Source organism: Pleurodeles waltl, chromosome 2_2 (genome assembly GCF_031143425.1).
Source record: "Pleurodeles waltl isolate 20211129_DDA chromosome 2_2, aPleWal1.hap1.20221129, whole genome shotgun sequence".
Classification (NCBI taxonomy): Eukaryota; Metazoa; Chordata; class Amphibia; order Caudata; family Salamandridae; genus Pleurodeles; species Pleurodeles waltl.
The window spans coordinates 33,027,736-33,054,821 of NC_090439.1; positions in this window are offsets into that span (position 1 = coordinate 33,027,736).

The window sequence follows — 27,086 nt, forward strand, 5'->3', positions numbered from 1 at the left end:
TTAAGATCTATGGCCAAACGCCACAAAGTATTCGCTTACCTCACTAGAAGAGGAATCCATATAGCAATGCTCCAGGAGCCGCACCTGGATGCAACCGAGGGCCAGGCACTCCAGAAACGCTGGAGAGGTAGAGTTTTCTGCACAACTCATTCGGCATTTGCTAGGGGGACGTTAACATGGATAAGGGCAGGAGTTCCATATCAACACCTGTCAACCATTAACGATCTACTAGGGCAATACACTGTAACCACATGAAAAATAGACGGCAAAGAGAAAACACTAGGAAGCATTTATGGACCCAATTCAAACCAAGGAGAGTTTTTAGCAATCCTATCAACAAAGCTAGCAGGACACCTGTCTGGATCGGTAATGTTGGGGGGGGACTTTAATTGCATAGCAGACATAGCACTAGATCGGTCGCACCCCCCCTCCCCACTTCACCAATAATAGGAACGGCGAACACATACTGGGCGTGGCAAGTCAACTGCGGCCTTGAGTATTTTGCGCCCGCCAAATGTCTACAAGACCGAGAATACTCATACCACTCACACATGCATGACCTGCATGTCAGGTTAGACACTTTCCTAGCCTCGCCAGAAATACATAGGACAGCACAAGCTAGCGAATACCTGGCCCGAACAATCTCAGACCATAATCCACTTCTGTTCAACTTGACAAATACGCCAATACCCACGTAGCGACTTTAAACGCCTCATCCTCTAGCATGAGAGGTTGAACATGCCATCGGCGAAGCAATAGACACTTTGACACTAATGAAGGTTCGTCTTCCTCCAAACTAATTGAATGGGATGCATTTTAAGTGGTCATCAGAGGCAAATGCCTATCGGTAGCATCCGGAGAAAGACGAACACTACTGTGTGAGATAGAGGGAGCTGAGCGCAGTCAGAGGGAATTAGAGCGAAAGTGTCCCCGAGCCCCAAATATAAGGGAGTCCCTCACTGTGGAACGGGAAAAAACAATGGCAGCGATTGACCAATTACGCTGCTATGACTACAGAGCTATCTTAACCAGAGCACATGCAGAAGGGGACCGGGCGAGCACACTTTTAGCATGGCTGGCGAATCCTGATAAGAGAAGTTCAGTAATAGTAGAACTTGCTATTTCTGGAGGGTCCCGGGTGAATTCACAGATGGCTATTAATGAGGAATTCAGGAAATTCTATACAGACTTATACACTAGCAAAGTACACCCCCCACTCTTAGAAATTCAGAGCTTTCTACACCATCTGCCGCTCCCCAGGCTATCAACGTTAGATGCGAATAAACTGGGGGCACCAATTACGTTGGCGGAAGTGAAAGATGCAATAACTTCTATGGCACGTAATAAAACACCAGGCCCAGGCGGGCTACCAATAGAATTCTATTTGTCTTATCTCTCTAAACTAGGGCCTAAGCTAGTAGCGGTATATAACTCAGCAGCTAAACCCCAGTCCTTCCCCTTATCTACGCGAGAGGCACTGATTATACCGCTTTTGAAACCAGGGAAGGACCCGACAGATGTAACCTCTTACAGACCACTGTCAATGCTAACTACAGATTATAAAATACTAAGCAAAATATTAGCGACCCGACTCATGCATCACATGCCCCAAATTATACACTCTGACCAAGCTGGCTTTATACCAGGGTGCCAAACAGCACATAATATATGCCGCCTTTTAGCTTTGATGAACAGCAATGGGTTTGATAAAAACAAAGCAGCAGTATTAGCCATTGACTTCGAAAAAGCATTTGACAGCTTGGAATGGCAGTATTTATACGAGGTTCTCTATAGACTAGGACTGGGAACCCGGTTTGTTGCATGGACAAAATTGGATTAGGATACAGCAAAGGCCAGAGTGCGCACAGGCACTACCATCTCTGACAGCTATGAAGTGGAGAGGGGTACCAGACAGGGTTGCCCTCTTTCACCCTTGCTATTCGCACTATCGATGGAACCGCTGGCCTGCGCGGCTAGGGAGGGCAGAGCTTACAGAGGCATTACCATAGCAGCTCGGGCCCATCATATAGCATTATACGCAGACGACTTCCTCTTCTTTCTCAGGAACATGGAGGGGGATTTACAAGGGGCTCAATCGCTACTGAAAAACTTCGGAGACCTATCGGGCCTGAGGGTGAACTGGATGAAATCCAGTCTTTTTCCATTCATGGAGGGAGGGAGGGACCCCCCCCCGACCCCCCCCGGGCTATAGGAGAACTACAATGGGAACTGAGATGCCTAATATATTTAGGGGTCCACATTTATCATGACTCACAGAACCTCTATGAGGGCAATATAGAATGAGTACCGCGAGGCATTAAAGGCTCTATGGGTTTCTGGGTGACACTACCCATCTTAGTGGCAGGAAGACTAGCACTATTAAAGATGATAGCCCTCCCTAGGCTACTTTATTTTTTCACGGCCCACCCAGTGTGGATACCGGGCAGCTTCTTTAATAACCTGAACTCTATGCTCACAGAATTTATATGGGGCGCAGGCAGGCGAAGGCTCTTGCTTGCGGTGATGCGCAGGACAACTGAAGAGGGAGGCTTGGCTGTTCCAAACTTCTAAGATTATTATCTGGCCGGCCAGCTTCAGTGGCTGACCAGGTGGATAGCTGTCCGCACGACACCCCCAGAGTGAAATTTTACCTTTTACTCCCGAATTACGCACACTGTCCGGGGTGGTGCTGGACCTCGTTGGCCCGAGGGCCAGCGGATTCCAGGCTCTAGAGGTCATCCATAGATGCTGGAGGAGGTACCTACGTAAGGCACAATGCCCCAGACCCTACTCACCTGAAATCCCATTGAGATGCTTATTAATGTTCCTACACACTGGGAACTGGGGTGCGATTAGAAGATGGGAAAGTGCGGGGGCCACAATACTGGGCACATTATATGAAGCAGACTCCTTACTGCCATTCACAGACTTCTGTGATAGATACCAACTGCCATTGGGGGGTTTCCTGCTACATAGAGCAATCACAAACAAGAAGACACTGGCGTACGGGAAGCACAGAGCCCCCCCCACTTCGGAAGTTGCACAATACCTTGTGAGGGCAACGGGAACATTTAGAGCAGTATCTGCCTTTTATAGAAAAATCCGAGCTAACACGACCCGACCATTCTCTGACCTTAAACTGAAATGGGAGGCAGACCTGGGGGCAACAATAGAAGACAAGACATGGGAGGAAATCCTATCCTGGACTACGAGAGCCTCTAGAAACGCCCTATTTAAATTAATAAATACATATGTCCTTCATCCTGCATATCTCACAGCAGGCGAATAAAGAGGCACTTTGGGGCCTTGGGAGCTGGTTGCCCCAGATGCCAGGAGGAGGGGGCTGAATTTATACATATGTTCTGGACCTGCCCAGCAATCTGAGAATATTGGCATGGCATAACACAACTCCTTTCTGGTGCAATTGGACGCGAGGTGCCGGAGGACCCCGGACATTGCCTTCTGGGAGGTTATCGGCATCAACCCAAGCATAAATACACTAATCAATTTCAAGATCTAGCTCTTGTTCTAGCCAAAAGAGAGAGAGCAGTGACATCGAAAGCGACAACAGGGCCAAGAATACAAGCATGGGCGAGGGAAGTCTTCAAGTGGTCCAAAGCCGAAGAGACGATTAGACATAGAGAGGCATGGAGAAGCCAGGGCCCTATAGATAGAGTGAGAGCCTGGAGTATGCTGGTTGATGAATGGGAGCAGAGAGTAGAGAAATCGCAGGAGCCCTGACACTCATAAGGGACCATTGGCAGATTGGCATAGACCCCCCGAAGCCTTCCATAACTCACGCACTGTAGCGAAACACTAGTTCAGGAACATCCCAACCACACCCAAGAGTGAACCACATCTAGGATCTCTTCATAAGTGACCAAGCTCGCACACACATTAACTACTGCACTGCACTTACCAGCCACACGAACGTCAGTTGGGAAGGGTGGGAGGGAGGAAGGTGGTTTGACCCCCTCAAGCGGAGACATATACATTGACAGCGATTAGTAGACTACTGCATCACCCCATGGAACTTGCCTATCTTTCTCAATTATGATAGACACACATGCAGGGCTATATAGCAATGACAAACCAGTAACCTGTTGATGGAGAATCCATAATCAAAAGGGCATACTGCTTACAAGATTTGCTATAATCGACTAATAGCAGATCTAGTTACTCTACTTGAGGGGAGGGTTCGATACGTTATGTTTGTATTATTATATGTACCAAAACCAATAAAATGTTAAAAAAATAAAATTAAAAAGAAGTCTGCCAGTTCCTGAAAGCTGGGAAGATGGTGATTTTAGTGGGAAGATGGTGATTTTAGCACCACTAACTCTTTGTTGATGCCATTTTCAGGGAAAAAAACATAAGCCTTCTTCTGCAGCCCTTTTTTGCCATTTAAAAAAAAAAAAAACATTTTGCTGTATTTTGGCTAATTTCTTGGTCTCCTTCAGGGGAACCCACAAGCTCTGGGGACCTCTAGAGTCCCTAGGATGTTGGAAAAAAAGGACGTAAATTTGGGGTGGATAGCTTATGTGGACAAACATTTTTGAGGGCCTAAGCGTGAACTGCTCCAAATAGCCAAAAAAAAGGCTCGGCACAGGAAGGTAAAAGGCCTGGCAGCCAAGGGGTTAAGATTGACCGAGGAGATTAAACCCGATCTGTGTGCTGAGGAATGGTTTTCTTGATTGGTCTATAGTTGTGCTTATGGGAAAAAAAGCTGGGGTGAGGGGTGATGGGGTTTTAGAATATCCTGTGCCGAAGAATAAAAAAAAAGATTCATCTAGGCCATTCCTTTACAGGTAGTATTAAAAGAAAAACAACCTCGTTCCTTGTGTACTGATTTCCTCTCAAACTTTAACTTTTGCTACCATGAGGTACAAGGATTGTGCTCTCTTTCACTTCAAGTGCGGCAGGGCTAGGATCTTGCTATCAAGACACCAAGAAAAAGAATTGGGCAAGATTCAGTTCCAGAACCATGCCCTCTATCCACACACATCCATTTTCTCTCCCAGCAATAAAACAAATTTAGCGTTTTACTGGTGTTCAGCCTACAGGTGATACTTTAAGTAGGGAGGGAGCTTATGTTCAGGTATGGCCACTTTGCGGGATGATGGAGGATTAATTTTGTGGACACTCTACAAGATTTGCTAGAAGTAGTATTTTTAGATAATATGTAGCCTAATGAGTTTGTTTCATGAGAAGGTTAAAAATGGAAAGGGAGGATGTAGGTAACATCAACAGATTGTCACCTCTGTCTATTTATCCCCTTAAATTGTTCTTTCTTTGTAATGTATGGGCGGTAAGGCATCTATGTTGTGCAATGCACCTGCACACTTTTAATTTCAGACATACACCTAGGCCAAGCTCCATTCTCCTCAGAATGCTGTCCACCTCAGAAGAAAGCAGGAGCAATTATCATTCCTTTTGGATGCCATGCTTTGATGGGGCACAGTACAAATAAAGCCCTATGCAGTGTCACATTAGTGATATGTGTGGAGCATGCATTGTCCTGGAGTACCAACTGACCAGCCCACAACCTCGTAATCTTTCGCAGAATTAAGATAGTCAGCTGAGACTGGATTTGTCACAGAACAGCAGGGCCATGAGCATCAGTTGCACTGTTGCTGGTGCATGGCCCAGCTGCAGGACAACCCCCACTCCCATCTGCACCAAAGTACAAGAGGAGCACATAAGTACTCCATCTTAAGATGCACTAAGTATTTTGTTGTAAAACCAACTTCTGATGCTGGTTAAGCTGCAACTGGCAATCATATTAGTTTAAGTTTAATGCATTATGAGACTAGAAGCCAGGGACGTTCTTACTGGCTTCAGAGACATGCTAGCATTTCTCGTGGTCACAGATAGCTGTGACTTTAATATTTTGGTTATGCTACAGAGTCTCCAGCAGGAAAGCAGGCAGGCCCAGCAGAGTGTGTTTCCCTGTGTTAACTTTAATGGTATGACAGCAATGACTAAAATAACATGTAAACTACAAAGAATACATTGGATTTTGTAGTTCTTTTACTTTACTTTCTATTATCACATCTGTAAGAATTGTTCTAGAGTGAGAAAGTTATGCTGCTTCTGACAGATAGATTATAACTATTTTTGCCAGCATTATGGCCTGGTGAGTGGTGCTGGAGGAGGGATTGATTAGCAATTCAACAGTTTCATCTAATGAGGGACATCAACGAAAGGAAGCATGAGGACAGAGTTAGAGGAGGAACAATGATAGCGGACTAGCCAGCACACATTGAGTATAAAGGAAGCACTCAAAATTATGGTTCAAATCCCATGGTCCATCCATCCCCTACTGATGCCTGCTCTCTTACCTAGGTTTTTAACCCTGTTTGATTTCGATGGACAATGCACAGCACTCACACCGTATTCAAACTGATGCTTGCTCTCAATTCTTTCTGCTTAAGGCATGAGGGCTGTGCATTGTTAATTTTCCTCTTCAATATGCTAGGTTGTTGCTGTAAGACAAAAAAAAAGTGCATCAGGCAACATCTATGGAGAAAAGCAACAAAATAATGATTGTAGTGATGGAATTAATCTCAGACACTGGTAAATAATTACTGTTGGGTGCATTCCATTGCATTGTTATTTGCTAACCATGCCGCTACAGACATGGGCCAACTACTGCAATTTAGTCTTGGGGCTTGCTGTAGTGGCGACAGTTCTAACCTGAACCGCCACACCATATTCTCTCTGAATGGGAGCACATACAACCCAAAAATGCCTTGCCATCATCTAGGGGATGTAATAGTAGTCCTGTGGCCCAATGACAAAGGACATATTGTGAGCCCTTTACGCAGGATGATAGTTATTAGTGGATATTATCCAGTAAAAGTACTATAATTTATTACAACATTTCCAGGGTCACACTAGAATTGCACTTTCTCACCCCATCGCACTCTACCCCTTGGAAGCCATGCCTACCAATCATTACCTTACCCTTCACACAAGGCAGCATAAAGTATTAGATTGCTTCTCTCCATCATAGTTTCCTGTGAGGTGGCAAGGAACCAAGAGGTCATCAGGCAAATCCCAATGCAACACCCACTTCCATAACCCTACATCCATAATCCCTCCAACTCCACCGTGAAAAGTCTCCCTGCAATTTTAACCCTCTCCAGTCCCCTTGACACTCTGTCTAAGTAGAAAGATGACAGATGCTCCAATACCAGCAATAAATCCCATTGTCAGACAATGACCATGAATTGGAATTGGATGAATTTACTTTAGAAGCCCATCAATGCCACCTTAAATAATTAAAATGACCTCTATAGCTTCAGTGATACTACTAGATTGTGTGACACTGAGCCAGTGAGGTAGACATTTACAAAGCAAGTAAACTGCATAAAATATACATATATTTCTTTGTAAGTGTCATTATTCTCCTTTGCTGGGCGAATACATGTATATATCTAGGGCATATTTATGAACCCATTTGCGTCTCTTTTGTGCCATGCTCTTTGCGTGGCCCTGCGTGGCTTTATAAATCTGGAGTAACACAACGAAATTCTCTGCGTTGCATTACTTTGTCTTGGGGAGGCGTTCTGTGGCCATTGCGTGGGTGTTCCCACACAAAGCCCATTAATTATGGGTGTATTCCCAGATTAACCAAACCTGATAAATCTGGGAATGTGCCAAAATCCTATGCCTGCCCATGGGGAGGCATAAGGAGCAGAAAAATCACTATTTCTCCTCGTATTTCCTCCCATGTGTGCTGCATTCCTACAATGCAGACACCCTTGCACCATGGTACCAAGGTGCCTGCATTGGTACATGGCAGCCATTGTGCACCAGAGCAAGGGGGAAGGACAGGAATGCACAGTACCTCAGATAGGGTACATTCCTGCCTTTACCTTTTGATGCAGTGCAGGATAGCAAGATTCCTTGAAAAACTGACCTGTGTCAAAACCTTGTAAATGACACCCTTTGTCCATGGACTTCTTATAAAAATTAAGCACTGCTCACTTGGCTTTACTTCTGCTCCTGTGGATTGCACAGGTGCACATTGCTGGAATGATATCCCGAGGGATAGTGGGACTGGGCTAAGAAGGATAGATTAGGTTACCTTCTCACCACTTAGGACCATGCTTTGATAGATGAGACACCTAGAGCACATTTTCCTAGTTCGAAGTTTGAGTAACTGAGTTCTGAGACGAGAGAGGTGAGAGAGGAACATGGGTTTCCCTTTATTAACATCACACTTTTTCTGAGGGCCCGTGTAAGATCCACAACCTTGATAATAATGGTTACTGATTCTAGGTCATTATAGAATGGTGTCGCCGCAATGGAATCTTATGGTACTCAGGCAAAGCAAGTCTGCTTTCGCGTGGTTTCTTAAAGTGGCCACTCTGTGCCCTCACTGCGTCATTGTCATACTAAAAGGAACAAGGAGTAGGGCAGCCTGTGTCTGTATACAGAGCATTATATCCAACCATCCTTGCTATTGCCATGAAGAGGGTATACCACAGGTAACATAAACTTAATCTGGTGAAGTGCGTGCATGAAATAAAAAGCCATTACAGATGATAATACTGTAGAAGTGGAAATGTACGTTTTTTCTCAAACTTCAACTTTTTAATAGACCTAATGTCTTCCTTCTGTAGTTGTAACTGAAAAGTGGTTTTGGAGGCCTGATGAAGTGTGTATATTCAGCATCCCGTTTTCACACTCCTGCATCAGGCCATCTTAATTTAAATAACAAGGTCCACGCAGACCATCATATGAACAATTTAACGTGTTGCAGCCAGGTTTGTTATTGTATATATCGTGCTATGCTAACTTTCCCTTTCAAGGTCTGCAGCCTTACTGCTTTTGTGTAGGTCAATTGGATACTAACCACAGCCATCTGCGTAAACTTTATTTAATTTGTTTCAGCAAAGAAAAGGCAAGCCAACTTCAAATAGTCTCACAGTTCTAGCAAAATTTTACATTTATATCAAATGCACTTACCACCTAGTAGGATAAATCAAACTCACTCTTTTATAAGTGTCAAGCGAAAATATATAGACTTGCAACACTACTGAGTGCAGGAAACCACTATGAACAGTATTTGCAAAGGTACTATTCTGATGTGGTGGAGGTGGCTAACGAAAATACTTTGGCTCTTTTCTGTTTCAGCCCAAAGGGCGGTGATACAGGAACTGATCTGTTCTAGGCTCCATCGTGGTAGCATTCTTTACTTGTTGTCCCTTAACTGCAGTTTTCAATGCAACCAAGTCGTTCGGAATGCGGCGGCTTGGCTGCTATGTGATTGCTAGCGCGCCTAGTCCATAGTAAGTAAACTTACAAAGGGACGTGTATAGGCCGATGAACCTTTTGGATCGCATGGAGTATCCTAGCTATGTAGTAATCGATGAACATCAATTATCAATGTAATCAATCAATAATCACTAAGAGAATCATTAAGCATGAGACAATATATCAACATTACATGAATAACCACTACTCAATTATATGTTTTATCAATTTTATTTCCCTATTAGTTACAATACCAAATCTTAAAGTTAATTCAAACTTTATTCAATCAGCTCAGAATTACTTTATTAGAGACCATCAATAACATAATCGAATCAGAACTTGAGAAAACATATACTCTTATGCTTCAGCATAAGCCAACAAAGATGAATATGTCAACATTAATAGCAGAGTTCAGCAATCAGTTTGTCAATCATTTATCCCTGTCAGTGTCACCCAAAGGAACCATACCTAACCCAGATTAGCATTTACCGTGTGGGACTTCATGCCAAAACAATTTAGAACATGAATTTGGAAAAAACATCTAGCTAAGAGAAAAAATATTAAACAGCGCAGTTGATACCTAGAAAGAAAGGCACAAATGTTAATCAGTCACATTGTCATAGCTACCTATCCACAGAATGGATCAGCAACAAAGTCAGTCTTCGTCTTCAGGTCATCAATCGATCAGCAACGCATCAGGCTGTCAAGAGCATGAGCCCAATGGCATAATCTCGAATCGCGTCTTCTGGCATCATCAATTGTCCCCTCGCATCTGAAGTTTTAGCCCCTTGTCATGACTTTTTATTGGAGTTTTTCAGTCCATCCCCCTAATTCCTATTTGGTCAGTCAATCAGCAGTTATGACTCTAACCTATAATATTACTTTTACAAATCTATAACTTCTAAGATTTCCCCGTTCTCTTTTCGTTGATTGGTTCACTGTACGATGTCCTCATCATCCAGCTCATCAGGTATTGAAAATGTTGCATCTTCTTCTCCAATCAGTGCTTCTAATGTTCAACTCCTGGGAAAGTACATCAAGTCTGTCTTACACCAAAATTGTTACTTACTCTAGTACCTCATCTCCTGTCCGTCATTACATAGCAGAAAATTCTAGCTAAGCAGATTTTATTAACATATGCAGTTCATGGACAGTTCAACGCACCAACATCTGTAGCGCGCTAGAAATTCAGCTTCTGCATGAGGCCTGGTAACTAGGCCACAACTTCGGCTAAGTTAACTCTACAATATAAATCAAAACATAGGTTATACATTACTACATTATTGTTATACATTTTCATTATTTCACGCATTTGTAGTCATTTTATTACAAGTTTGTATACGTGGCTTCCATTACCCATGGGCACATTTTCAAACGTGCACATTAATTTTCTCTACGGTTAATTTCTCTATGAAGTTTTATAAACCATATCATTTAAGCATTTATTAATAATTTCTAATTAATATATCTGCTTCAACATGATCTTCCTTAGCATTCCTCAGTCTCTCATCTTCTATATTGGCTCCCGATTGGCATGTGAGTCCAATTTAAGGCACTGTGCTCAATATCTAGGCCACTTTACCTTTGGGACAATATGGTGACACTAGTGACCTATCTATCTCATCTAGTAATCTGAATTATGCAGTTGTTGCAAGGCTAGATGGTCACCCCTTTTCTTGTCTGAGCCCCAAACTTTGGAACTCTCTGCCTGCCTCGCTTAGGTCCTGTAAGTTGTGGGATAAGTTTAAAAAAAACCTCCTGTACAGTGCCGGAAAACCCTTTGGGGTGAGCTCTACAAATCCTAACAATATTACTACTACTAATTACACATCTATGTAACTTGAATATATATATATATATATATATATATATATATATATATATACACACACACACACACACACACACACTCACAAGTGTGTATAGCAGCTTCTTCATGCCTCTCTCACTATCTATCACTTTGCAGGCTCTTTACATCTTTTCATTCTCTTCTTAATCATTTCCTATCATTCTTTTCCTCCTTTCTCCTGCTCTCATTCTGAATCAAAGTCTAATCATGAAAAATAAGTCTTGGTTCCAGGTGGTAGGCACCAGCACTTAGTTATGGTGCCCAACAGCTCAAATCTGTTGTTAGTACACAGCATGCAAAAGATGCATTAAAGTGTAGTGTAATTGTGTTACCATCTGACCCCTCTGACCAGATGCTTTTGTCCGTTCATGGTTCAGACCTTCCTGCAATGATGTTGTTCAGAGACAATGGTATAGTATTAATCTGATACACTACCCGAACACCTCCTGTAGGTTGATGAACTGTATGTTACTTGAATCGTCATAAAGCCCGATTGGGTATTCTGAATAAACATGCCTACTTTTTCGATCGCCAGGAAATATACATTTTTGGAGACCCTGATATAGTGAATAGAAAGTTAGTTTGACTGATTATTTACACGAACCTCAAGAATTAACAAGTTGGTGATCTTAATTTCGTTAGACATCTTCAGCCACTCAAATGTGCTATCACTCCTTGATCTCTCTGAATGTTGCTTATAGGTCTGAAGAAAGACTTTAAATTGGCACAGAATAACTAGGTCTAATAAAAGAGGTAGTTTCAACACCCATACTGTTGACATTTGACAACGTCACCTGGCTGGAGAGGCATCCATGATGATTTGTTTATTCTTCCTTTCTTTTATTTGTCCAATGAAATCCAACTTGCTATCTCCAACAGAGTTTAAAACGAATGAAACAAATAACAGGATAAGAAGGTGAAAAACTACAACCATTCAAAGAAAAGGAGTTCATATTTTTAATAAGGATAGAGTGAACCTACTTGAGATGCAATGACTGATAAGCTAGAGGCAGTGTGTCCTCCCAGTTGTGAAGTTATTCTTGAAAGAGTTAGCAATAGATTCAGTGGCGCACAGATGGAGTACCGTATTTTTCGCATCTTAAGGAGCAGTCTCAATTACGGGATCTATTTCTGTATTTAATCCATACATAAGGGACACCGTATTATAAGGTGCATGCTAAAACATATGGTCTACAAAAAAAGGTAACGGTGTTCATAGTGTTGTAAAAACTTTGCCTCGTAAGCATGTCTCTTCACTGGTGCCATTTTCAGGGGTCCTTAGACCAACAAATGTTGTTTTGCAGCATACCGGTAGTATACCTACCGGAGGAGTGGAGAAGGTAAACTTACGTACTGTAATGTTCTCTGATTGGTTTATCGCTGCCAGCTTACGTAGTGTACGTATTACGTCCCTGTGTCAGGGAAAAATGGTCCGAAAGTCAATCAAGCAAAGTGCTTACCAAAGTCGCACAACAACATTTTTACAGATTTTGGAAGTCGGTGCACACATAAGGCACACCGGATTATAAGACGCACGGTCAATTTTTGAGAAAATTTAAGGCTCTTAGGTGCGCCTTATAGTGCGGAAAATACGGTAATCTATTTCATACAGCATTTCCATTATTGTTGGGGCTGGAAAATTCTTCTTGGCCCATACAATGATTTATCGGGCTACATGAATAGCAGTTAAAACAAAGCACTTCTCCATGGTTTCAAAGCAGCCGATAATCTGTTGCCACTCATTTACGTGCTTACATTTGTTTATGTCCCTATTTTTCAGGGTTGGCAAAATGTTTTTCTTGTTCAAGCATAAGAAGTTGGAAATCGAAGATATAGGTTGTTGAGCTTTGCTGCCATCCACTAAATATGATCTTTAGTGAAGAACAGTTAATGTTGAAATTTTGACAGTCCATGTTGGAAACTTCAAACTTGGTAAGACCCATCTAACCATTAGTATTGGAATAATTTATTATAGAAGCAAGATAATGAATTAATCATCAGTTCTTTTGAAAACAATGTCAGAATCTAGAGGTTCAGGAATCAAAATTACTTGGAAATCCTACAAAAACAGATACTGGTTTATAGATATAAAAGGAAATGAAAGCTGTCATCCCAAAGTACAATGCTAAAGGGAACATTTATGATGCATGGTGAAGAATTTGATTTGCATATATTAGATTTTTAGAGAAACAAGGAAAGGTGAAATGACACCTTATACCCTGCCAGTTAATGCAGATCAACTCAATACCTTTTAAAGTAGTTGAAGAATAAAATTGAAATAGATTGATCCATCTGAAACAAAAAGCAATCACATCTCATGGTGAATCAAAATTGGTTTACTTATAACACTGTAGGTTTATCAAGAATTAGACTGAATACAGACATGCTGCCCAAAGCAGAAGCTCTGTAGACTGGCCTCTTCAATTGGCATGAATGATATGTTTTTTTTCCCAAGAGATTCTTATATATTTATTTTAGTTGAGGTAGTCAATTCATAATTGCTTTGAATATGCAGAAGAGCGGAAAAATGCTTACTCTTCAAAAAAAATTAAAAAACAAGGTTGTGAATGCCAATCGTATACAGGGCCTTTAACTCAAAGCAAATTATTTCTACCTATCTTTAAATTGTTGGTCCAGCAGTTTACTTCTCAAATGTTAAGTTTGAAGATATTTCCTCATTGCAGAGCTCAGCATCCTGATTTGCATAATCTAAATTGGATGATTTTCCCTCGGATTTAAGCTTTAAATGTATCCCACACAAAGATCATAACAGAAACACAGACATGGAGGGCAAAGGAAACACTGAAAAATATGATTAATCCCCACTTAATGACATCCCCTCTCACCCAGTCTCCCTCAGCATTGTACAGTATGCAACTAAAAATCACTGAGCTGTTCCTCGTGTAATCCGTCTTAGGCTGCCAGACTGATAGCTGTAAATACACATGAAAGAGCGCCAGGCACAGCCCAGTACAAGGCCCACCTCTATTAACCACCCTGCCCACCACAAATGATCCCTCTCCTATCACTGCACCACACTTCCCAATTCACCCAGCTTAAGTGACGGGATGACTACATGATGATCAATGTAGTCTCTATGACATCACGTAGCAGAAGAAATAGCATTTGCCTGTAACAGTATTTGAATCTAAAGATTACTGATACTATCACTTTGAATGAATCCTAATGCTAGAGGAGAAACCCACACCATCTAGCTATAAAACTTCATTGTTCTCCTTTGCACTTCATGGCAGCCCCTTGAATGAATTACAATACAAGTTGCAAAACATGCAGAGGGCACCAAACTATCACTTTGCAGCCTATATACAGTTCTTCAGCATTCAGAGGCCCCCTCTTTCCCCATTCGCACTGGTATTTATCAGAATCCTCAGAACAATTACAGGTATTTTGCCCTCCTGGAGGACCCTTAATGAATTATTCGGAATGCTTTAGATGGAGAAGCCATCAATCATCCTATGGCGAAAGTGCTTGGTTATTACTCCTGGTTGAATCTTTCTTTTGACCCATGAGAACTACCAATTTACTGAAGTAGATAGATTGAGGTACTTTGGTACGTTCCATATTTTATTCAGAGAGATGCAAGGAATGCTAGAAGGAAGGAAGGGTTTTACTTACTTTATAGTTTAGGTGACCTATTTTAGGTGGTCCATTCGAAGGCTTTAATCTACAGAAGAGACTTAAGTGATTCAAATGTGGTGCTGAACATTTGTGGAACCTTCAGAGGACCTTGGTACTTTCTATCTAGTGATAACAGCAATTCAATTATCAATGATGATCAAATGGCCTCCACCAGTTTTTTACAGGAAGCAAAAAGATACAGATTAGGAAACAAGAGGTATGTTCACAGTCAGCCTTTTCAAAATACAAGACAAAGACACTTAGAGGCAAAAGGAGAGGGGGAGGCCTCAAATCAGCCAACCACTGGGGTTCAGACCAGAGCAGCAAAGAACAAAACCAAGAACAATTGATACTCGTACCTAATGAAAATGTGACAGATGCTGCACAAGATTGTAATAGCATCTCGATTGTGAATTTATCTAAATGTACCCTCACCGAAGAACAAATAAAGGTGTTAGGAAAGGGATTGGGTTTTTGTGTGTCCAATATTTGCGACATGACTCAAGTACATATCGATCTTTTTAAATTTCTTCGACAATTAAAACTCAAGAAATATTTTGCAGAAGAGACAGAGACACACATGGAAACAACACCCAGTGCTATAGTGAGCACATACACAATCAAAGATATTATGGACATCGAACATTTGCTTACCCTGGAAGATATGGATTATAACAACATGGATAGATTACATTTATTGAATGACTTTAAGATTGTCCAGGATACATCTCTAGATAGTGGCCTTATACCGAAATCCAGCTTTACCCCCAAGCTACCCAGCAATAATGCTATAGAGGTGTTTGGGAGATTAGTTAAAGAAGATCTGCACAAACTACAAAAACAAATCAAACTAGGTAACTTTCACAAATCATTTAATGTAACCAACAAGCAGAGACTGGCCTTAAAAGAACTGGGGGGCAATCAAAATATAGTGATCAAGGAAGCAGACAAGGGGGGAAACATTGTGATTTTAGATAGAGCGGATTACATTCCAGAAATAGATAGACAACTGGCTGATTGTAATTTCAGATATGCGCTACTATGTAATCCCATTAAAATTATTGTTGACAAACTTGAGAAAATGTTACTTCTATGGTGTAATCAGGGTTTAATTTCTGATTTGGAATTAAAGTAAAATTTCAATCCTTACCCTACATCACAGTGTATATACATGTTACCCAAATTGCATAAAAATACCATCTCACCCCCAGGTAGACCCCTAATATCGGGAATAGGAGCACCTACGGAAAGACTATCCTAGTTTATTGATAGTTATCTGCAGCCGGTTGTGAAAAATATCCCTTCATACTTACAAGATACGAAGGATGTTCTCCGTAAGCTAGAGGATGTGACCTGGACCTCAGATATGATGTTGGTCACTTTGGATGTATCCTCTTTATATACATGTATCCCCAAAGACAAGGGTTTACAGGCAGTGCAACATTTTTTGTCTGGAAGATCTGCATCCCATATGGAACACACTGAAATGATATTATGCATGATTGAGTTTACATTGGAAAATAATGTATTTATACATGAAGGGCAATGGTTCAAACAAGCACAAGGAGTAGCCATGGGCTCACGGTTTTCTCCATCATATGCAAATCTGTATTTGGGTTTCTTCGAGGCAATACATGTTTGGAAGAAGGGCCCTTCTGTCCTTACTGATAAAATTTTCTTTTGGGGAAGATATATTGATGATGTTTTAATGATCTGGACTGGATCTGAACAACTATTAGTGGAATTCTATGATTATGTTAACTGTAACATTTTCAATATACAAATGGCTTATGAATATAGTAAGAACAATGTCTGCTTTCTGGATTTGGATATATCTATTGTGGACAATTAGATCCATACGAAAGTGCATCGCAAACCAACAGCCTGTAATTCTGTATTAAACGCTGAAAGTGCTCACCCTTAAAGTCAAATCTCAGCTATCCCGTTTGGGGAAATGACCAGGTTGAAAAGAAACTGTAGTGATCCCAATGTATGCAATATAGAACTAAATAAATTTGAAGATAGGTTCTTACAGAGAGGTTATTCCAAACGTATTATCAAGACATCAAGAAAAAAGATCGATCAAGTCTGTAGAACCACTTTATTGGGCCAAAATACTAAAATGCGAGACAGCTCGTCATATAGAGCAGCAAACCTTTGTACGGCCTATAGTCAGAATAGTTATAACATATACCGTATTTTAAGCAAACATTGGAATATACTACAGACAGACAATACACTTGCTGCTCTACTTCCTAAGAAGCCAAGAATGATCCACAAAAGAGGTAAAACCGTTAGAAATGAAGTTTGTAAGAGTTTTTTACCACCCATAATGGAATGTAAAGCAACATGGCTTTCCAATAAAATTATGGGCTTCTATAGGTGTGATAACTGTAACATGTGTAACATGGCACTGCATAAAACTTCTGAATTCAGTTATAATGGTAGTGATAATTACAAAATCTCTACTTTAACTGTAACAAGAAATTTGTGGTATACATATTGGAATGTATATGTGGCCAAATATTTGTAGGTAGTACCATCAGGCCCTTAAAGGAACGAATTCAGGAGCATATTAAAGCCTTAAGAAATTATGACTTAGCATCACCGGTAGTGCGACACGCTAATGAAAAACATCCAGGAATTGAGGTCCCACTAGTTAAATATATGGGCATAAATCACATTCCGATGAACCCTAGGGGTGGCAATAGAACACTGGAGTTGCGGAAAAATGAAGCAAAATGGATCATTAAATTAAGAACTATTGAAATGGGAATGAATTTGGATGATGAACTGTACCATTTTCTTTAAAATATATGATCCTGGTCTGTATCTGTTTGATGTATCTTTGATAAGAACAATATGTATACAAATGACAAGTTGTATTCCTGTGATACATATAAAACATTCTAACCCTCTGCACGTTGGAGAGACTTTTCACCATTCTCTTTGCATGTGCACTTTTAATACATCTTTGCATGCATTTGTGGCATTAACTGTGCTGTCACTAAAAGATATGATTGTTGGGGATATGAAGAAAGGGGAAGTCTATTCCTCTTGTTTGTAGTGGACCTAATTGGTAGGTTCTCACAAGAATTGAGTTATACTGGTGCATTGAGGATATTATGAAAGATGTGGTTAAATTGTTGACAACAGTGACTTATGGGTGAATAGAATGATTTTTTGCCCACATGCTTTGTTATCTATGAATCTGTTTAGTGCGTGAATTGGAAGGGCTGTATTGGCAAAATTACTACTCAAAGATGGCCGTCGTGGCTACTTGAATATATTAATGGCTGCTGCGTCGTGTGTGACGTGTGCATAAGTTTCCCTCTTTCCTTTTTTTTGATGTATTATTGCTCTCGAGCTGGAGCGCGTCATTTAAAAATGTTCGCTGAGGTTCGTTTTCATTATTCTCAATTTCGGTTAGATAAAGGTGTTATAGACAATGCTTGGGTGTGTTGCTCTTACGATTAGTTTGTACATGATATGATTGGGAATCGTGGTTTGTGCGCCAGCTGAAGGTACTTCAATATAACAGCTATCGCTTCAAAATGGCTGTCGCGGGTAAACGCGACAGGTAAAAGTCCGTTCTTTGTGTTATTCACTTTTTACGAACGCAAACACGGCATTTAAGAATGCTCGCATGAGGCTCGCATTTGCTACCTGGAAGTCTGGAGACCTACAGGAGGGGCTGAATTTTTGGACATTACGTCTGGATAAACCAGTTAACGCAAGGTTGGTGAATTAGGGAAATTTGAAGATGGGCTAGGAGGTAAGGCAACATTGGAGGCCTGACCTATTACTGAATGTATTGGGAGGCGTGTTTAGCTTAAAGTAATGGACAAACGGAGCCTTGTTGTGATAATTGTTCTGCTCCTAGTAATCATGTGGATACTATTAAAAACATTTCAGTATGGGTAAACTGTGGCTCTACATTAACAATACAAACTGAGGTTTTGAAGGGAGGATATAAGGAACATTCCAATTGTTTGTTGTTTCTTAGTTTGTTCCAGGATATATGAAAGAAAGTGGTGACGCACAATATTGAGACCTAATCTGAAGAGTTTAGGAGGCGGTTAACTTTGGTTGCAAGCAGGTTAGTATGGGTGAAATTACAATTTATATCCCCATATTCAAAAAAAATATTCTGCTAATAAAAGGAGGTTAATGGGGTCTTGCTCTTTCCCTTTTGTGGTTTATGATAGCTCCAAAGTGGGATATGAGCGTAACGGGCAATTAAGTGGTCAAAGGTACGGACTCATCAGAAACTATTCTTTCACCATGGTGGAGTGTGGGGTTGCTTTGGATACAAAGTAACCTACTGTTTGCGAATTTCTCATGCACTTGGGTTCGCATGCTGTATTAAAAAACATCTTTGTGGCCTTTGTATATCTGATATTTGGAGATATGTGGAGTGTTGCACGTAACTCTCTCGGACAGTAAATAATACTTTGTCACAAAGGATACGTGGTGGTGGTTTTTCGCTGTTGCTATTTATTATTTATTGAATTGTTACACTATAAGCACGATGTTGGTATGGTGGTTTTTCTATATTTCTACTTTATTGACAAAAAATTGTGCTTATCTATTTTAGAAAAAGAAAAATGTAATATAAAAAACATTTTCTGTATAAAGCTATGGATATATATGTTATAATGGGGTGTTGTTTGTTGTGATTTTCTCAGCCATGAAGAAGTCTGGTGTGGACAAAACGCGTGTTGGCTGATGGTTTTCTATTTTGTATTTATATGTTTTTCGTTTTATGTTTATATCTATGTGGATAAAAAATATATCTTTTTCTTTGTATTAAAATCGTCTATTTTGTGGATAATATTGTTTGTGGATAGTATTATTTTTTGTATATTTGTTTTCTGTTTGAATATGTCCATCAACACCGTCTAAGAAATAGTACTATAGTGTAATTTATTGTGATTTTTAAATTTGATTTATCAGACATTACTTGTTTTCAAAGTGTAGATATATTGACTATTTGGGTGTGCTCCACTGTTTTGCTTTTTGTTTCTAGAACGGGTTTGCTCTTCAGCAACCCAGACTTACACATGGCAACGATGTGTTTCAGTGTATGAGCACCCGTAATTTCTTTTCGAATACACAATTAGAATGTGCATTTATTTCAATCAATGAGTTGCCATTTGTTGTCTATTGTACTTTCTATGGGGTTCATTACGAGCTGATGGTCCAAGGACTGCAAGCATCGCAGTGAAGATCAGACCGCTGCAACTATGAGGCTGTCTGACCACCATATTACAACCCTGGCGGGCGGACCTCCCAGGGGACCGCCGTCCCCACCAGAAACATGGTTCCCAATGGGGTGACAGCGTTATGTGTTGTACTCAGCCAGGGCTGCACTGAACTCAGCGCCATGGGAAGGATGGTGAAAAGCCAGTGCCTGGTGCCACGGGTGGGACTGCACTGCCTACTGGCCCCCCCTGTGCAATGACATTGGCCTCCGCTCCATGTGGAGCTTAGACTAATGCCGCCACACAGTTTCTACCTTGATGACCAGTGGAAACCTTGTAATGGGTCTGGTGGGGGAGACCTCACCTCGAGTCTGGCAGTCGACTTATAGCGAGACAAAAAAACTATGGGCCTCATTACGGGTCTGGTGTCGGACATCTTTGGGGGTTGGCGAAAGACATCTTCAACTGGAGATTAAAAATGGCTTTTTAGTTTAAAAAAACGAAAACAAAAAATGTGGATTTTATTGTACTTTAGTGTGTGTGTGAGAGAGAGAGAGTCTATGCATGTGTTAAATGTTTTTATGTATTGTGAATAAAACATGCGTATTTAAATTTGCATTTTTTCCATCTTTTTAACAGATGTGGGTGCAAAGGTGTAAACAATCATTTTAATTCAGGTTCTAACCCTATGGAGTGAAGAGATGAGTCTGATACCGGTCAAATAGGGTGGCTTTCAAGCAATGATCTTTGGTCAATCGCCCTGTTTTAGTCTTTTGGCAATAGCACAAAAATTATTTATCTTGTTCATGCAGGGTTGGGAATATTTTAAAAAAAGGACTAGAGTGGAGGGGTGTAGCTTCAGAAGTAGGCACTATTCTAATCCCTTGGGAAGCCAATTATTTTTTCGCTGCTAAATTATAACTCTTCATCGCATGAGAGAACAATGTGACCTTGGTTATTTCACTGCACAATTGCCCTCCATAAATCATACTTGCTATGGTCACTTGAGTCAGTATCTGTTAGGGAGGGACAAAGTTTGAATGCTCCTAATAATTTAGATCTATTTAATGGCTTCATCTTCCTCCCTTTTTTCTCTCCTTTTAGAATATTGAAGTATATGACTAGTGGGTCCCCTTGTGATTGTGGGTCTTCACTAAACTTAACTGCCTTTTGAGGGGGAATTATCTTGAGTTTCTTTTCACCGTCTACTTGGTAGTATTATTTTGATATGTAAATTGGAAGAGAGGTGGGGTTAAACACTACTGAGGACAGAATGCCTCCTTATTATTACCAATGAACGTGACTGTTCTTCGGGCACCATAAAATCCACTACCGGGTTCCTTGAGGTTGTCAACCTTCTGTTGTTTAAGTGGGTTCACATTTATTTATAAAGGTGCACCGGTCTTTGGGTCTGCCAGCGATCTAGATCACATGCTGTTCTCTACATTGCTTCTGAAACACGTGGTTCATTGTGAACATTTGTTGTTATTTTTTTTGCATTTCTTTCGATTAGCTCTAATAGACATAGCACGCCTTTTGGAGAATACATAATCCCCTCTTAACATAGGAATCTTGGAGATAGATGGATCAGACAGCTTCCACTTATTTACACTAAACTATATCACTAGTTCTTACTTTGTCATTAAGTAGGAGGCTCTACAGGACACACAAAGCAAGTGAATACATGATGTAATATATTTGAGGAGCTCAGAGCAATTTTTAACAACCTAGTATGTTTTATTGATCATCATTGTTTTAAACCAATAATTTAAAGAAAGTTTTTCTGCAGCAACAACACATCCAGCATGAACGCTCACAGGAGAGGTACCAATATTTGAAAAAAATGGATTGATTGGATGTAGTTATATCTTCATGAAAAACCTTATCAGTAAACCTACTGTGCCTGGTAACCTAGTTTACCAAGCAAACTCTAATCTGTCATTAATTTAGCATTTACCTATCCTGCTGACTGTGCCATAGAAGAAAAGTTGATAGGTTCCAGACAGAGAAACAGTATTTTCCTGATTGAACAACCTTACTCTTACTTCCAACTGCTTCTGCCGGACTAGCTGTTGAGATGAGTATCGATATCTTTCCAAAATGTTTCGTCATAAAATCCTTGATAAATCGGGCCCAGTTTCTTGACAGTGGTCTATCTTACATACATTTTGTAAATATCTGTGTAGCTTCATATCCGTAAAACTGGAATTGATAACTATTATTCACCTTGTGTAAATTTAGCATTTTTTACATTCAGATATTCCTTATTACTAACAAATTGAGTATTTATTTGTGGTAAAATGTGTGAAGGTTTAGGCACCACATGGATTGTGGTGTGAGTATGCGAATGCAATACATGCCCGTGAGTAGATTTAAAAAAAAAAAAAAAAACACAGGAATGACCTTTGCCCAAGACTGAGTTAAGTTGGGCTGACCAGAGAATGATAAGGTGATTGCTCAAATTAGATGAAACCAGCGGGTCAAAGTTCTATCAACTGTGGGGAACTCTTTTTATCCACTGGGCAATTACTTTACCTATCGTGGTGGGAGATATTCATGGGTACTTGGGCCAAAGCTTCCTTCTGATCAGTTAATTCTACATTCCCTTCTTCCTGACATTTTACTTTTTCACAGGCATTTTCCTTAGTCTGTTCCTCCTAGTACCTGGCATCTTCACTCCGCGCAACATGATTTCTTTAAGATTTTCAAGTTGCCACAAGCTCAAATCACTACTTAATATATAATGAGTGCCGGCATATAGCTCAGGGAGGTTCCACAACTACCACACAGACATTAATTGCATTAGTCCAAAGAGAAGAGGGTGCAGTCCAATGCTTACAATATTAGAGGTACAAGAAAATGCTTAGAAATCCTAGTGGGCCTACAGCTGCCACACAAAAACCGGACCCATAGACCTCATCTTTTGCCAAACAAAACACTCGCCCATGTTAGTCTGGCTAGTAGAGTAGGTGCTGGGGCCCCACAGGGCTTGCTTCTTTTACAGTGACCTCACCACTACTACCCAGGTGTCAGACAATGCAGGAAACGTTAAAGGACGCTGCAAGGGAGCTATGCCATGTAACTGGGCAGTGTACCCCCATTGCAGCCTCCACTAACTGCCCCACTCACCACCGCTGTGGAATCATTGTCCAAGTAAGGTGGTCCTAGTCGGGAGCACCTGCAGCAACAGCTGGCAAGCAAAACAAGCAAGACGAACATGTACGTCAGCCTCTTGAGTGTCGGAGAGAGGCATGAGCGCACACTACAGTAAAAGGAGATTGTAGAGTCAAAGGGTAAGAATAAGACTACAACTTTCCAGGAACTGCCAAGTGGTCAGAATATCCTACACAGTATGGGTTTTTTCTGGAACAACATGGCATTCTATTTGCCCCCTTAAATATGCCGTCAATAGGGACAAGCACTTTTTAAAAATTGCCAGCATAGAATTTGAGACAAGACTGAGAAATCTTTGAAGCGTTTCTTATCCAGTGCAAATTTCTATTGTTTGGGGCACTGGTGCAAGTGATATGAAAATAAGTATGTTGTTAAACAATGAAGCTAACTGGGTAATTGATATAAGATGCCTTTCTGAGTAGCTACAGTAAAAGCCATTTTTCAATGTTACCATGGGGGTGGGAGGGGACAAGGGAAACATTGAAGACGTGGTTACAGCTCAGTCCAATAACATTCCCTCTTTCCTACCATTTCTCTTTCAGCAATATGACATATGATTGTAATCATTGGGGTGCTCCTATGTCCCATAACCTGTGTGTTAGGCTAAACGAGTAGCTGTGAAGATACCACATCAAAAAAGACTCCAGAAGCTGACTACATCGTTACAACCCCTCTCCTGTCAGAGCAGTGTACAGACCCTAACAATTATATGGGCTAATTAGATAATCACAGGCTATTAGAAAGGGGAATTGTTTATGTGATTTGCCTAGAAAAGGCAGATATATATATATATATATATGTGTGTGTGTACGTGTGTGTGTGTGTGTGTGTGTACATGTATACATAATATAGTTCAGTAACCGACTGAGGGGGTCTGGTGATGTCATGTACCAAGAAGAGCAAGTGCTCTGCAAATTTCAAATTGAGTTTGAGCCTGAAATAGGGTTACTGTCTGTTTTGCTTTACTTTCGACTGAGCCAAGATATGCACACTGAAAGGAGTCGAAAAGATTCCCTGGATGCACTTCTTAATCTGAAGAAGACATTTATTATAGCTTTTGGCAAGGTTCGTGAAGGAAGGTTTGATTAGTAAAAAGTGTGCTTCCAAAATGTGCAACCACAACATGAGACTATGTATCTTTGCATGTATATATTTGCTTTTTATAGATTGGAGACATTTTATACAAACACCATCGCAAGGAGGTGTTGTGCCAGAAGATGTGCATATTCCTTACAGAATGCATTCATAAGCCCATCTATAGTGTCGGAGGCTTCCGACACCGGTGTGTGTACATAACAACTTGGCACACTGGATTGTGTTCTAGATACCACTTGGCTCAGGGCTGCAGCTACCGGACACTTCGTTCCACTCCTGAAACGTTACTTCACGTGTTGTGCCGTATTCTGCCACACCGGGTCCACCCCTTTTATTATATCTCGTACCCCGTGACCTCAGGCATACCACAACAGGTGGTTACAGTAGAGGGTGGGGGAAAAGGGAAAAGCACATACATAACATTGGGCTTTCTAGACCCTACAGTTTTGGCCATGATGGTAGTGTCTGGCGACCAGTTTCACTGGCTCGCAATGCTACACCCATCTAACCCTGGTGCCTTGTCGGCTGGCATAGCATTAATGTATTTGACTCCCTCAGGTACCTCCTCTGTCCTTCTTCCAGCCAAAACAATGGTTTGGAGTCAAAGTTCTGCATAGATCGGGTGGTTGAGTAGTTTGCCGTGTCTGATATAGGGTGGAAAAAAGTTAACCATCTCCTCCTGCACCGTCTAAGTACAGGCATTTATGTAACAACTGATATCATCCAACTCTTTTATGTAGTTCCCAGCCCAGGGTTTCCTGAGCAGCTGGGCCAGAGTCCTTCCTGCCCTGTCACCCTCCCCATATCGGCGTGTTCGGGCCTAGCTCACTCCCCGCCCCCATCACCTTTCTGGGGGATTAAAAATGTTAGTCCTTGACAAGTACAAGGGTGCCTGCATTACTAACAGGGCTTTTTTTGTGCAGAAAGAGATACATTCTTGTAGCAAAAATAGTCCTTAAAGGCATAATTCCCCTTTCTGTGTGTGCCCCAGAATGAATGGAAAGAGGAAGTAGTGAGGAAAAATAAATATATTTCTTCTTGTTAGGCTTCTCTCACATCATTTTGTAAATCTAGTTGTGCATCAGAGCACATGGGTGGATGCATACTCCACCCATGCAACCCCTACCTGAGGCAATTACTGCATTACTTTGTGATCAGTATAAGGATAGGTGCGGAAGACATTGTGACGTGAAGGGTTCATTAGCTTGAACAGTGTAGATGAGCGTGATGCCTGCTGAAACCTGAACAACGTGGAAAAGTCTACGATGTTGTTTTCAAGTTTTTTTTCCAACAGTCCATAGATAAAATTATTCACAGCTGCATGTGTAAGAAACAGGGTTAAGACGACCTCTGTCTCTCTCTTCTACACATCCTGAGAATGGGAGTACAGGAAAAAGACGGAATGAAAACAATGGCTAGGGAACGGCAGAGCAGCCAAGGGACACGTGCTGATGACATAGCTAGAAGATGCGAGAAAGGGATAGAATCCAAGCTTCAGGTTATTTAAGCACTGAAGTGCGGGTGAGGGGATGGAAGCTCGCAGATGGGGTTGTGAAAGCTGCCATCGCTAGGCCCACAGCGCTGCCTCCCTGGTTTTGCTGTTCAGAGACCGTGACGCTCGAGAGGGAGAGAGAGGTCCAAGCTGGCGGTAGAGGGCTTCCCAGCATTTTGTGGATTGAGTTAAGTTCCACCCAGGGATGAAAGGCCTTTGTTTCTCTGCTCTATTATTATGATTGATTATTATACTTGCACTATGTTTATAATCTGAAGTACTCAGCTTGTTTATATTTTGCTTCCTGAACATCTTAATGTGAGCTTGCTGCAGTAATTGAAATATGCGTTTTGTATACAGTTAATCAAAGCTTATATCTGTTAAGGAACTCTTTGCTTATATATTTAAATAGATGTTAATGAACTCTTTGCTGATATATAAATAGATGCTCTTTATTGTTGGTTTTTCATTCTACTTTGTTGATGTGTCAAATGCATACATTTACCTGAAATTCTAGTAAAGCTAAATTGTGTTCACAATTGGCATGTGGTCCTTCATTGAGCGTCCTTATTGACTGATTGACACCCGATCTGTTCGATATTAGTCACCTGGATAAGACAATTTGGTGTCAGAAGTGGGATATAAGTCAATAATGCTTCTTTGGGGACGTAAGAAAAGTGGGGCAGAGAGCGGAAGGCAGCATGGGGCAGAAGCCAGATCCATTCCCGTGTGGTAAGCAACTGACCCGTTCTCTGGTGTGGCAGGACTCCTGAACCGGTGGGCAGCGCCGGTTTTATGGGAAGCACTAGATGAGAAAGTGACTCCTCTCTTAGTGGAAGATGCGGTCGAGAGTGTGAAGCTAAGACGGGCGAAGCTGGAGCTGAAAGCAGCAGGGCAAGTGGGATGGCTTGTCCTGTCTGCGCTCCGTACAGTATACAGGAAAACATTAACCCAAGATGCAGAAATAAGGAAGCTGCGGGATGAGGTTGCAGCCTTGCAGGAAAGGCAGTTACTTATGAAAGAGACTATAGAAAGTGCAGTGACTCAGCGTGATCAAATGGAGGCAAGGTGCACCGCATTAGCAGTACGAGTAGCAAAACAGAAGAGTAGGCAGAAGCCTAAAATACCCTCAGCTGTGCGAGTGAGGGCATTAGTACGCAAAGAAAACTGGGATCCTTATACTTGGGATGGAACAGTCTCGGATAATGATGATGATTGGAATTGGGAGGATGAGGAGGAAGTACGTGTAGCAGAACTAGGTGGGGTTGAAAGTGGAGAAGGAAGTGTAGGTGAAGTTGAAGGTGGAAGAGGAAGTGCAATGGAGGTTCGCCCACTCGTGCAAAACAAATCAAAGGGCGTGAATGGTGGG